The sequence below is a fragment of the Gekko japonicus genome, unplaced genomic scaffold, assembly GCF_001447785.1.
Source record: "Gekko japonicus isolate JY-2015 unplaced genomic scaffold, Gekko_japonicus_V1.1 scaffold1600, whole genome shotgun sequence".
NCBI lineage: Eukaryota > Metazoa > Chordata > Lepidosauria > Squamata > Gekkonidae > Gekko > Gekko japonicus.
The window spans coordinates 61,540-75,123 of NW_015163138.1; positions in this window are offsets into that span (position 1 = coordinate 61,540).

Below are 13,584 nucleotides of genomic sequence, written 5' to 3' on the forward strand. Positions count from 1 at the left end.
GGAATCTGCAACTTTGGGTTCCAGAGCCAAATGTGGCTCAGTACAGAAACCAACATGGCTCTTTCAAAAAAGAAAATGTTTACAGTGTATTGGAGGGTGATGGTGGAATAACCAATATGACAAGGGAATGGCAGGCAATGCGGTATAGAGCCAGCATGGTGTAGTGGTTAAGAGCGGTGGACTCTAATCTGAAGAACTGGGTTTGATTCCCCACTCCTCCTCCCCATGAAGCCCATTGGGTGACCTTTGGCCAGTCATGGTTCTCTCAGAACTCTCTCAGCCCCACCTGCCTCACAAGGTGCCTGTTAACGGGGAAAGCCAGCATGGTGCAGTGGTTAAGAGCGGAGGACTCTAATCTGGAGAACCGGGTTTGATTCCCCACTCCTCCTCCCCATGAAGCCCATTGGGTGACCTTTGGCCAGTCATGGTTCTCTCAGAACTCTCTCAGCCCCACCTGCCTCACAAGGTGTGTGTTGTGGAGAGACCCAGCATGATGCAGTTGTTATGGTGTAATAGTTAAAAGCGGTGGCCTCTAATCTGGAGAACCTGGTCTGATTCCCCACTTGAAGCCTGCTGGGTGACCTTGGGCCAGTCCCGGTTACCTCAGAACTCTCTCAGCGGAAGAAGCCGGTGTAGCTGAGAGAGCGGAGAGGAGCAGTGGAACAGAGACGTCAGTGTGAGACCTTGTCACAGCAGCAGAAGAACGGGAAGAAGAAAGAATGCTTATAAGAAGACATAAAATAATAACACCAACAACAAAAGCGGAGGGGGGGGAAACCGAAGGAAAGAAAAGGGTGCTTAGTGAATAAACAAGGCACAATAAAGAAGGAAAATAATAGAGGTGTTTAGAAAGAGGAGAAAAGGAAATTAGAAAATTGGAAGTTGGAAGTGGAGAGAAGTGAAATAGAAGGAGGGGTGTACAAAGGGAACGCAAGTGTCAGTGGTATATAGGAAAGAAAGAACAGAAAAGGCAGAGGAGAAATATAAATAGGCACATAAACATTTGAAAAGTAAAACAAAAACAATAATAATAAAAATACACGGGTTATAAAAATACATAAATAAATATATAAATAAATAATCTATAAAATATAAAGGGAAAGTAAAGAAAGTTGATAAAGGGAGTAGTTTGAGGAGAGAAGGTCTTGGACTAGGGGCAAAAAGAAAGGGTAACACGGTCAGAGTTAAATAATTGTATAGGTCAAAAAAAAATGCTCCTCTAGGACCGTAGAAATAATTCGAGAACTATCTAATATGGAAATGGTTAAAAAGGTAAAATACTTGGGAATTAATCTGTCTAATAAATGTAACTCGCTAGTAGAGGACAACTATCACAAGCTATTGAAAGAGATTGCAATGGATCTTCAGAAATGGAAGAATATTCCGTTATCATTTATGGGTAGAGTAGCACTGATTAAGATAAAAGTGTTGCCAAGATTTCTGTTCGTAGCGCAAAGTATCCCGGTTTTTAAAAAGCAAACTTTCTTTGAAGAATTGAACAAAATTACTAGGCAATTTATATGGCAGCATAAGAGGCCTAGAATAAAATGGAAGGTGTTGCAAGATAAAAAGGAAAGAGGAGGAATGAGTGTGTCCAATTGGTATATATACTATCAAGCGGCTGCCCTAGTGTGGATAAAAGAATGGATAACCTCCTGTAAAAATAAGAAAACATTAGTTTTATTAAAATTAGATGTATATAAGGCGTTCGACACTTTAAATCATGATTATCTAATGCAGGTATTGGAAAAATTTGGCTTTAGGGGACCGTATTTGAATACTATAAGGGAAATTTATAGGGGAGGCAAAGCAGTCATTAGAATAAATGATGGACATACTAGAGAAATCTTAATTGAGAGAGGAGTAAAGCAAGGGTGCCCATTGTCCCCTAGGCTATTTGCATTAGCAATGGAACCCCTAGCAGATAGGATACGAAATAGTGGTAGAATTCAGGGATTCCAAATAGGCAAGGAAGAACTTAAACTGAATCTCTTTGCGGATGATATCCTGCTGACAATAAGTAACCCATTACAGGCAATAAGAGAATTGTTAGTTATTTTAGACGATTTTAAGTTAAGTTCTGGGCTTGGAATAAATATTAAGAAATCTGAAATAATGTTTAGTAATGTAGATAGAGAAACTAAAAGAGCGATACTAGAGCTAACGGGGATGAAATCAGGAGTTCGGAAGATTAAATATCTAGGAGTATATCTCGATAGAAATATAGAGAGGCTGCAAAAAATTAATTATAATAAGGCTTGGTCAAAGATAATAAAGAAACTGAAGGAGTGGAAAAACAAGAATTTGAGTATTTTAGGGAAAATTAGAGCAGTAAAGATGTTTATACTTCCAAAGATGCTATATTTACTTCAGGTACTCCCAATAGAATTAGACCAAGCAGTTATGAGGAAATGGGATGAACATATTAAAAACTGGGTGTTTGGACGGAAAAAATCAAGAATGATAAAAAAATTAGTATATATGCCCCAAGATGATTTAGGATGGGGGTTACCATGTATACAAGCTTATTATGATGCATTTCAGCTAAAAATAGTGATGGAGTTAGAATGGAGGAAAGAGGACAAGTGGGTAAGATTGGAATCTGAGATAAATAAGGGAGCAGGAAGTTATGGAATGTATTCTAGAGATCTACGAAAAGAAATAAGACAAGCAGAAGGACCAAGGAAAACAGCTTTACTTGTTTGGAAGAGGTGGGAAAAGGTATTGATGCCACAAACTTCAAAATGGACTCCACTTAGGTATATATGGGAGAAGGAGATGAATCCGAAATTCTGGGACGACCTGCAGAAGGAAGGAATATTAAGAGTGAAGGATATGTATAATAGCCAAGGGAATCCACTAACGCCTCAGGAGTTGAATCAAAAACAGTGCTATGTAAAGAGAACCTGGTTATAGATGTAGATTTATTATTTATGGGTGTATTGGGAAACCATAGAATTGAGAAACAAAATCAGGATATTTTCAAAGTAATGTTATTAGCAGCGCATGCAGTAATTGCATATGGTTGGAAGGAGAACTCAAAATGGACTTTAGAAAAATGGAACGAATATTTATATGAATATATACAATCGGACATATTGGAATGTTTAAAGCAAGATAAGACATGGACTGTAAAAATGAAGGAGATAAAAAAGAAATGGTCGGTATACTTTAAATGGGTTTATAAAGGGGAAGCCAACAGAGGTATATTTGAAAAGTTGGAAAGAATGTGCTCATGGTTGAAAATGTAATTTGAATAACATGATGGTGGCCGCCTTAGGGGGGAGGGAAAAAACAGAGGGGTAAAAGTATCAAAAAGTTGGAACTAAACTGTAATGTAATAACAATATTGGGATACAATAGAACATTAGAAAAAAAAAAGATGGGCATTCCAATCAGCATGCAAACCGTAAACCACTGCTGAGCTACTCAGCTTGTAAGCAGGAAAAGGTTCACATGTGCAAGAAGGTGCTCACGAGTGTAGCAAATTCGTAACTGGTAAGGGCTTGTTACTGGAGCATCACCCACCAAAACAGAAGGAAGGCACGACACTAAGAGGATCTTTGAATAAAATTTGGCGTAATATAAAAGACGTTTTTTACAGGAAAACCCCTTTAGAAGCATTTATTAATCCTTCACTAATAACAATGGGCAAGAGAGAAAGCTATCAAATACTATTAAGTAGAAATGACAAACTAAAATTAGAAGAAAAATTACAACAAGAAAATAATGTATCTTGGTGGGAACAGCTAATGCTCCGGGACAGATATAAAAAAGATATGATAAGAGGTTTCGAAGATCAAAATAATGAATTGGACAAGATCTGGCTGTCCTCCAATGATAAACTGATACAGAAGCTATATAGGTTCTTGCTGGAAGATTATGAGCAAGATGAAGTAATTAAAACAGTAATGATTACTTGGATGAAGGATTTAGGAAAAAATATAGAATTTGAGCAATGGTCTAGTATGTGGGAAACTGTTAAATATATGAAAGCGGTTGCATATAAGGAAAATGTGTACAAAATGTTCCACAGATGGCATTGGTCCCCAGATAAATAAGCTAAATGCTATGTCGGGTATTCCAATTTATGTTGGAAATGTAAAGCGAGTTCGGGGACATTTTACCATATGTGGTGGATGTGTAGTAAGATACAAGGATATTGGAAGATGGTACGGAAGGTAATTCAAGAAATTTTGGGGGGAAATTTAGCTTTAAAACCAGAAATATATTTGTTAAATATGATCCCGAAAGGCTATAATAAGCAAGAATCTTACATATTTGGCTACATAATAACAGCCGCTAGATTGCTATTGGCCAAAAATTGGAAATCCGAATGTTATACCCAAGAGGGAAGACTTAACAGTCAAAATACTGGAGTTAGCACGAATGGACAATTTGAGTTTGATGTTGCAGAACAGAAATGAAAAGGTACATGAGAAGAGATGGGGAAAAGTGTACAATTGGATAGGAGAGTTGTCTTGTGATCAGTGAACTTAGAATGTATTTACGAATTAAGTGATGAATGACTCTGATATATATGTAAGATATATAGATGTAATGTATAAAGGTAAACTTGGAAACGAAATAAAAATTTTACAAAAAAAAAAAGAACTCTCTCAGCCCCACCTGCCTCACAAGGTGCCTGTTGTAAGGAGAGGAAGGGAAGGAGATTATAAACTGCTTTGAGACTCCTGAAGGTAGAGAAAAGTGGGGTATTAAAAAAAAACCCTTTTACTCTTCTCAAACATTTTAATGGGGTGAAGAAAGTGGCCTTAAAGCATGAGGACACCAACTCTGGTTTACAAAATTCCTGGAGATTTGGGGGTGGGGCCTGGGGAGGGCGGGGTTTGGGGAGGGGAGGGGCCTCAGCAGGGATGTGATGCCACAGAGCCCGCCCTCGGAGGCTGCCATTTCCTCCAGGGGAATAGGGTTGCCAACTCTTGAGTTGGGGGATTCATGGGGATTTGGGGATGGATGGAGCCTGAAGAGGGGAGGGTTTGGGGAGGGGATGAACATCAGTGGGGTACAATGCCATAGAGTCCAACCCATTCTCTCCTGAGGAAGAGATCTAGCTGTAATCCCAGATCTCCAGACTCCACCTGGGAGTTGGCAGCCCCACCTAAGTGGGCCTACTCAGAATCCTACCCCGGGCTATTCAATGGGGCTCACTCCCAGGAAGATCATTTCAGGAGAGTTGCCACGTTGGTCTTCAGTAGAAGGGCAAGATCCACGTCCAGTGGAACATTAAAGACCAGCATGATTTCCAAGACATAAGTTTTAGAGAGTCAGCAGTCCCTTCGGTAGCTGATGAAGGGAGCTTCCACTCTCGAAAGCTTACCCCTGGAAATCTTGTTGGGCTCTGAGTCTTGCATTCCCAGGGGAGTGTTATTGGGATGGTACTCCTCTTAGGCTCTGGTCACACACACTAAATAACCCACTTTCAATGCACTCTCCAACTGGATTTTTACTGTGTGAACTGGCAAACCCCAATTCGAAAGTGCATTGAAAGTGGATTATTTACTCACATGGTGTAGTAAATATTAGGAGTGTGTGGCCTAACATGCAAAAGAGTTCCTGCTCCAAAAAAAGCCCTGGGTTTTGACAACAAACAAGGTAAACAGAATAAGAAGCAAAAGGTGGGTGTGGCTGGATGACCACACTTCTGGTAACACGGGGGCGTGGCCTAATATGCTAATGAGCCGTGCTGTCAGGGGTGTGGCCTCATATGCTAATGAGTTCCTGCTGTTGGGTATGGCCTATTATGCTAATGAATTCCTGCTCTACCAAAAAAGCCCTGCTTGGATTAGAGTGTTGAACTAGGATCTGGAAGACCCAAGTTCGAAGCCCCATGAAAACTGGCTGGGTGACTTTGGGACAGTCACACACTCTCAGCCTCACAGTGCTGTTGAGAGGATAAAATGGAGGAGAGGAGAATGATGAAAGCTATTTTGGGTCCCCATTAGGCTTGACACGGAATGCCCCCCGGTGGGTCACAATAGTTTGCGCCTCAGCAGTGGCCTCGTCTACCGGCAACTGCTGGTAAGCCTGGGCTAGATCCAGTTTTCCAAAGATCTTTGCCCCTCCCAAGGTGGCCAGTACGTGGCTAACCACAGGAACTGGATATGCGTGGTCCTGTAGCACCTTATTCAGTGTACATTTATAGTCCGCGCAGATGCGGACCGCCCCATTCGGCTTTTCAACCACAACTATAGGGGTCTCCCACGCCACGTGGGAGACCGGTTCCAGGACGCCTTGAGCTACTAGGCTAAAAAACTGTGAGCTAGCTCACACTAACTCAGCTTAGAGGGAACACTGACTGTAATGCTTCAACACTGCTCAGCAGAGAAAGGAAGGGAGTCAGGTAGCAGAGATATAAAGTCTCAGGAGAGCCACAGCGTAACAAGCCCAACAAAGCACACACACTGTAGCAAAGCAATAAAAATGCGGAAGTAGGAGTGTTCAGGGACTGGAATGAGAGACCACGGAGTGGAGTAAGAGCCCAAGGGTGGAGCAGGAGTGTTCAGGGACTGGAATGAGAGACCACGGAGTGGAATGACAGCCCCAGAGTGTAGCAGGAGACGTCAGTGACCATGGAGTGGAATGACAGCCCCTGGGGGTAGCAGGAGTGTTCTGGAACTGCAACGACAGGCCCAAGAATGGAATGACAGCCCCAGGGTGGAGAAGGAGTGTTCAGGGACTGGAATGAGAGACCACGGAGTGGAATGACAGCCCCTGGGGGTAGCAAGAGTGTTCTGGAACTGGAATGACAGGCCCTAGAGTGGAATGACAGCCCCAGGGTGTAGCAGGTGTGTTCTGGAACTGGAATGACAGGCCCAAGAGTGGGCTGGACAAACACTTGTCAGGGATGCTCTTGGATGGTCCTGCATTGAGCAGGGGGTTGGACTAGATGGCCCGTATGGCCATCCACAGGGCAGCCCCCCTGCTGGAAGTGACATCAGAAGGGGTGGAGCTAGGGAAGTGACATCACTTGACCTTTGACCTGGAAGTGGCATTTCTCCTGGCTCCACCCCCAAAGTCCTCAGATATTTCCTGAGTTGGACTTGGCAACCCTGGTCCCCATTGAGGAGGAAGGTAGAGTATACATGAAGTAAATAAGACTTCTCACACATGAAATGACAGTGCCCCCGTTCAGTAGTGACGCTGTTCCAGTTACATCCCAAGACCACAGGAGAAATCAGTATGACTCTTCTCTATCGTTTCAGACTTCTGTCTGCTGATGTCTCCCATCTCCTTACATTATCTCAGCAGGCTAGCCATGCCTCTAAAGTAAATAGCTCTCTCCACATCCAAACATGTTCCAAAGTACGTGTTTCCACTTTATTTGGGTAGACGTCAAATCTAAACCCTTCCACAGCAGTAAGCTTGCTTTTATGAAGGGTGCGCATGGGTCACAGACCTTGTGTCAAGATGTTTGCACTGCCCACATAATAAACACACAACAGACATGTGTATTTGAACCCCAGCATGTTGTATTTGCCAAAGAATATTTACTGGAGTGGACTGGAAGAAGTTCAAGGTCAAAGGCAACATGTTGTCTATTTAAATAGCTTAGAAAAGAAAATAGATTTGGGGAAACTGAAGCCTTTTTTTTGTAGCTCTAAAAACTCTGTTTACGGGAATAGATTTGTTTTTTCAACCGTGAGAAACTTTCTCTGTTTTTAGTATTTTTACGTTTCCCCCCACAAACAACACGTGCTAACGTTTGTGATTTCCAAAAAGTTAGATGAATTTGTAGTATAAAATACGGAGGTTAGTAAATTAGCAAGTGGGGACCCGCGAGATTTGCGGCAGGAATCCCATTCGCCCACACACACTTACCTGCTGAGACAAGGTGCAGCACCCGTTTCCCCCGCCCCCGCCCCCATCACTGGCTTCAGACCTGACACAGCTCCAGGCTGTTGCAGTCACCACTGGGCCTGGAGGGGGCAACAGGGGAGGGGTGGGAGCTGTGCCTTGGCTCAGCAGGTCAAGAGACAGGACTAGCAGTGCCAACCTCCAGGTGGGGCCTGGAGATCTCCCGGTATTGCAGGCAACAGAGAAGTTCTTTATTTATTTAATTTTCATATTTGTATCCTGCCCTCCCCAATGGGCTCAGGGCGGCTCACAAGGGCAAGATACATCCATGCCATGATTAAAACATATAATACATAGTAAAAACATCCAACATTATTAAAAACAACGGTGCTCAGTCAGTTATTAATATCGTAACTCCAACTCAGTTCCAAGTGTCCTATGATGTTATGCCCACACGGAGACGGCTTATCGGGTCTTCTATCCAATTCCAGGTTCTTCCTCAGGGCCTTGCCAGAGCATCCTTTAAGGTACCATGACGGTGGTGGTGGTGGTATAGTGGGGCAGCGGCTCCTACTCAAAGGCCTGGCGGAAGAGCTCTATCTTACAGGCCCTGCGGAACTGCATAAGGTCCCATAGGGCCCAGATCTCCCCTGGGAGTTCGATCCACCGGGTAGGAGCCGCCACCAAAAAAGCCCTGGCCCTTGGAGGACACGGCAACTTCAAAGGGTGGGTGCTCTGGCATTACACCCTGCTCAGGAGAAAAGCTGGCAGCCTGAATAATACATGACTGACAGGCTTCATTCAACTTTGCGGTAGCAACAGACCGTGCTTTTACGAAATCGTTACATTGCGCAGTAAAATATTTAGGTAATGATAGGTTTTCACCCACACTATGGGAAAGAGCGGGTGGCATTTGACTTGCCTAGGTTAACGATTAATCAAGAAAGTGAAAAGAGATGTTTACACTACGATTCCCCCCCCCCTCGGAATAATCCTAAAGAAGGAGGTTTCCATGGCTTGACATCTGCCCTGAAGAAGTCCTGCCAGAGGTTTTCTTAACAACAAGCTTTTTAAAAAGAATGGGAAAACCGTCCTGGAAAAGATCCACTGAGCTGAGATTCACAAAAGCAATAAACAATTCAGAAATGATTAAGTCCCTTGGCTCCGGTTATTCTTAGCTCGTGGGGCCACTCGAAGCGAGAGTGCAGTAGAAATAGCATGATCATTTCCTATGGGAAACCGGGTCAAGATGGTGGCATTCCTCATCTTGCTGGAGGAAACGATAGAGAGGCTCCGGCTTCCAGGCAGGATAAATGAAGAGGAAGCCATTTGGATGTCTTGCTTTTGTGTGTTTTTCCTCCCTCCCTCATTGTCTGTGTGGAGCAAGGTTGCCAGGTCCCCCTGGCCACCAACAGGGGGTGGAGGTAGATCAAGATGAGTAGTCTTGTTAATCTGTTAGTAGTGGTAGAAAACAGCAAGAGTCCAGGAGCACCTTAAAGACTAACAAAATATGTGGCAGGGTAGGAGCCAGTGTTCCCTCTAAGCTGAGTGAGTGTGAGCTAGCTCACAGTTCTTTTAGCCTCCGGCTCACACATTTTTGTCTTAGCTCAGGAAGGATGGCTCCAGAGCAAACTAATTTATTGTCAGACTTCCCACAGCATCAACGAAGTACACACTTGTAGAAAGGTTTTACTTTATTTGAAGCTATAGGTGCATAGACAGGATCACTGTTCAGAATGAGGGGGTTGTAAAGAGCATGGCATGTTATAGTACATTCAAACTACTGAGGTCCAATTGCGGGGGTTCCCGCGCGCGCCATCGGGCCTGGGAGCAAACGCTTCTAGGCAGCACATGTTATCTCTTTCTCACGGTGTTCCGTGAGAGCCTCCAAGCAACTAACAAGCAGCAGCAACCACCTGTGGCCTTGAGAGATATAGACGTTTCGGCAGCTAAGCAATTAAGCGCATCAACAGGTCTACATACAAAAGTGAAAGCAATCAAGCGCACACAGAATTAAAAAAACAAAAAATTGGCAGCTCGCTGACATTTATGCAGGAGCCAAATTGCTCGCTGACAACTTTAATGCCAGTAATTCACAAAGTAGAAATTTTCCTCACGAGACTCCACAGCTTAGAGGGAGCATTGATAAGAGCCTTTGTGAGTCACTGCGCACTTCTTCAGATATGGGGGGGGCTGGGTTGCCAGATGCAGGTTGGGAAACTCCTGGAGATTTGGGGATGGAGCCTGGGGAGGACAGGGACCTCAGTGGCCATAGAGGCCACTAGGCCATAGAGTCTACCCTCCAAAGCAGCCATTTTAACAGTTCCAATACTTATCAAGTTCAACACACAGTCTTATATTTTCTTAAAAGGTTAGGATCTAACAGTACTTAATACAAAGGACAAATTCCAAATAAAGTCCACTAATCCTTTGTACGAGACACTTCAGGAGAACAGAAGTTCCACAGGAAAACAAAAGTCTCACGTTTGTAGGAGTAGCAGCTATGCATGGCTGGCTTCAGTGCCGCGTTCGCTTCCCGCTTCTTCAGATAGCTGGTACTCTTTAGCTGTGAAATCAAATGTCAATTTAACAAATCTCCTTAGACCAGTTTTCCAAATCCAGTCACCCCACTAACATGTTGTTCTTTCTGTCGACAAAGCTTCTACAGTATTGGAACTGTTAAAATTGATTTGGATAATATATTCTTTCTACTTCTGTTCATAATTTATACTTGGAGTGTTTGTGTATTGATGCAACCTCCTCCTGTGTGCTCTCCTTTGGATACACTACAACCACCTAGAGGTTGGCAACTCTATTCTAATGCAGGGCCAGCTCAGGTTGCATTGCTGCCCTAAGCATATCACCATTTGGAAGAACACAGTGACATGAAATATTTTATTACGCAGCAATTTTGGTTCTTGTTAAATTGTTGCAGTTCCATCTCGAATAAAAACTTTGGTGAAGCAAGGTGCTACAACACCAGTTCACCCCGTCAGCTGGAACTAAACCTGCAGAGCTGCTATATGAACCCAACTGGAAGTCTTCAGGAACAGAGGATTCTACTCACCTGAAGTACATTTGAATCCTTTGTTCTGTGACTCATGAACTTGGGTCTTTCCCCATTTGCACAATTTATCTATACGAATTTCAAGATTTGTATTAAGATTTTTTTTGTATGCTTGTTATTACTGACTATGCAAATAATTTGTAAGCGTTATATTTAGTGTCTTTGAATATTTTTGGAGGTTTAATTATACAGAGGATTTTTTTCCTTTCTTTCTTTCTTTTTTGTATGCCCTAAGCAGGGCAGCAAGATCATGTCCTCCATGAACTGCACGTGTGCCCCTAAAGTCCCCTGAATTTTCAGAGGACGGAACAGCGTGCCTTTCGTTTCCATGTTGGCAGCCCCGTAGCCAGGACTTTTTAAGTTGGGGGGCATTTAAATTTCTTGGGGGGCACTGGATCATTGAATTAAAGGGATTCCCGGCCCCTTCTCTGCACCAGCCACCGCTTGGGGGCCCTCGGCTGGATGGGAAGTCGTGGGGGCCTTGCCAGTCAGTCAGGGGGCCCAGCCCCGAGATGCCCCACTGTAGCTATGGGCCTGCATGTTGGAAGCCGCCAGAAAGGACTGACTTCTGAAAAGGCCCTTTGAATGGAAGATGCAAGCCAGGCAACACCACAGATCATTTGGGAAGTGGGGGGCTGGAGTTCTCCCAGAAGTACAACTAATATCCAGGTGGTCAGCTGTGTTGGTCTGAAGCAGCAGAACCAATTTAGAATCCAGTGGCACCTTTAAGACCAACAAAACTTGATTCAAAGTATGAGCTTTCATGTGCAGGCACACTACCAAGAGTCTGCCGCTCTTAACCACTTCACCAAACTGGTGTCGCGCAGACATGTCGCTGTCAGACTCCTCCTCGCATCTTAATAAGCACGTTTTTGAAGAAAAGGTAACTGTATTAGAGCTGAAGGTGCATAACAGGATCACTGTTCAGAATGAGGGGTAAAAGCAATGGCAAAGCATATAATAAACATTCAAACTACTACGGGCCAATTGCGGGGGTGTTATTTTCTTCTCACGGTGTTTAGTGAGAGCTTGAGCTTCCCTACACTAACAAGCTCTTGCATCCACCTGTGGCCTTGAGCTAGATAATTGTTTCGGCAAGCTACATAGACATGCGCATCTACGATTCTACAGTGAAAGAGGCAAGCGCATATACATATACAGAATGAAAACAAAACATTGGCAGCTTGCTGACAGTCGCGCAGTCAGCGTCACCGGATCAGCTTTCCCCCAAAGATCCAATTTGCACCCTGCTAAGATTCCACTGCAGTAAACCACACTCACACAGTCCTTGTGGTAAACTATATACAGTGATTTATTTACAAGATATTTACAGCTCTCTCCATCAAAGTGCTCCACCATACGCTCATACAAGAAGAAGGAACACAATGTACAGACTACAATTTCTTATATACACTGACCAGCCAATCAGCTTACTGCTGAGTCACTGTGAGATTGCTCAGCTTAGCTCCTGTCAGAACCGTTTTGGTCTAGTTCCTCTGACTGTCAGACACCTGTCAGATAGATTGGCATGATCACACATACTGAAGCCTTATGACGTTCAACAACTGGCTCTCTTGGGTGATGTAGGCATGGTGCGCGATGTCACTTCCAGTGACGTCGGCATGTCGGGGACGATGCTCTGGCCTTCCAGAATGTCTCCCCACCCCCCTGCTGGCATCTCTAATGGACCTGACGTCACTACTTGTTTTCTGGGATATCAGTTGCAATTCCAGAAGATCTCCAGGCCCCACCTGGAGCCTGGCAACTACTGTTGAGCTTTCTCCCCTTTCCCAACTCTGCTCTTCCCCAGGTCTGTCCCCAAATCCCCAGGACTTTCCCAATCAATCAGAGTTGGCAACCCTAGGCCTGCACTCTTGAACTGCTGTTGGCTGGTGTTGCCAACTGCCAGGCGAGGCTGGCGATCTCCCAGGACGACAGCTGATCTCCAGACTACATAAATGACTTATTTATTCATTGCTTATTTATTTAGAACATTTATTCCCCTTCTTCTGGAGAAGATGGCTGCTTTGGAAGGTGGACTGCATGACATTGTAACCCTACCAAGGTCCCTTCCCTCCCTAGACCCCGGTCTCCCGGGCTCCACCCTCAAATCTCCAGGTATTTTTGAGCCTAGGGTAGCCAACCCTACCATTAGTCCCGGTGCTGAATGAATTGGGTTCCCCGAGGCAGCGGCCAAGCCCGCCTGCATGGCACGGCAAACCACTGATATGAGCTCGGAGTGCATGGCAAACGGATAAAGCATTTCAGCTGCATATTCCAGGACGGAGCTGATAGCTGAAGACAAGAGGCCGAATTGTATGTTCAGGTGGAAATCAGAGTGCAAACAATGATGTCTCAATGGCACCACCCCAGCGTTAGGCCACTGAGGATGGTGACTCACAGGATTTCTGACTCATAGTTCCTCTTTGCTTTGGGGGAAGAGAGGAGACATTCATTCACTGAAAGCAGAGGTTTCTTTTCCTTACAATACCAATTGTGCAAAATGTCATGGACGGCTCTGGAGGCCGTGACAGGTGTTCTGCGGCTTGATCTTTGGCAGAGGACTGCTCTGCACAGAAGGCGCAGAGTGGTAGGAGAGTCGGCATGCATGGTTAAAAACTGCCTTGTACAGAACAAAGTTTGAGTCTCCAGTGGCACTTTTCAGACACAGTCCCCGATCCGTCCCTTCAGCCGGAAAA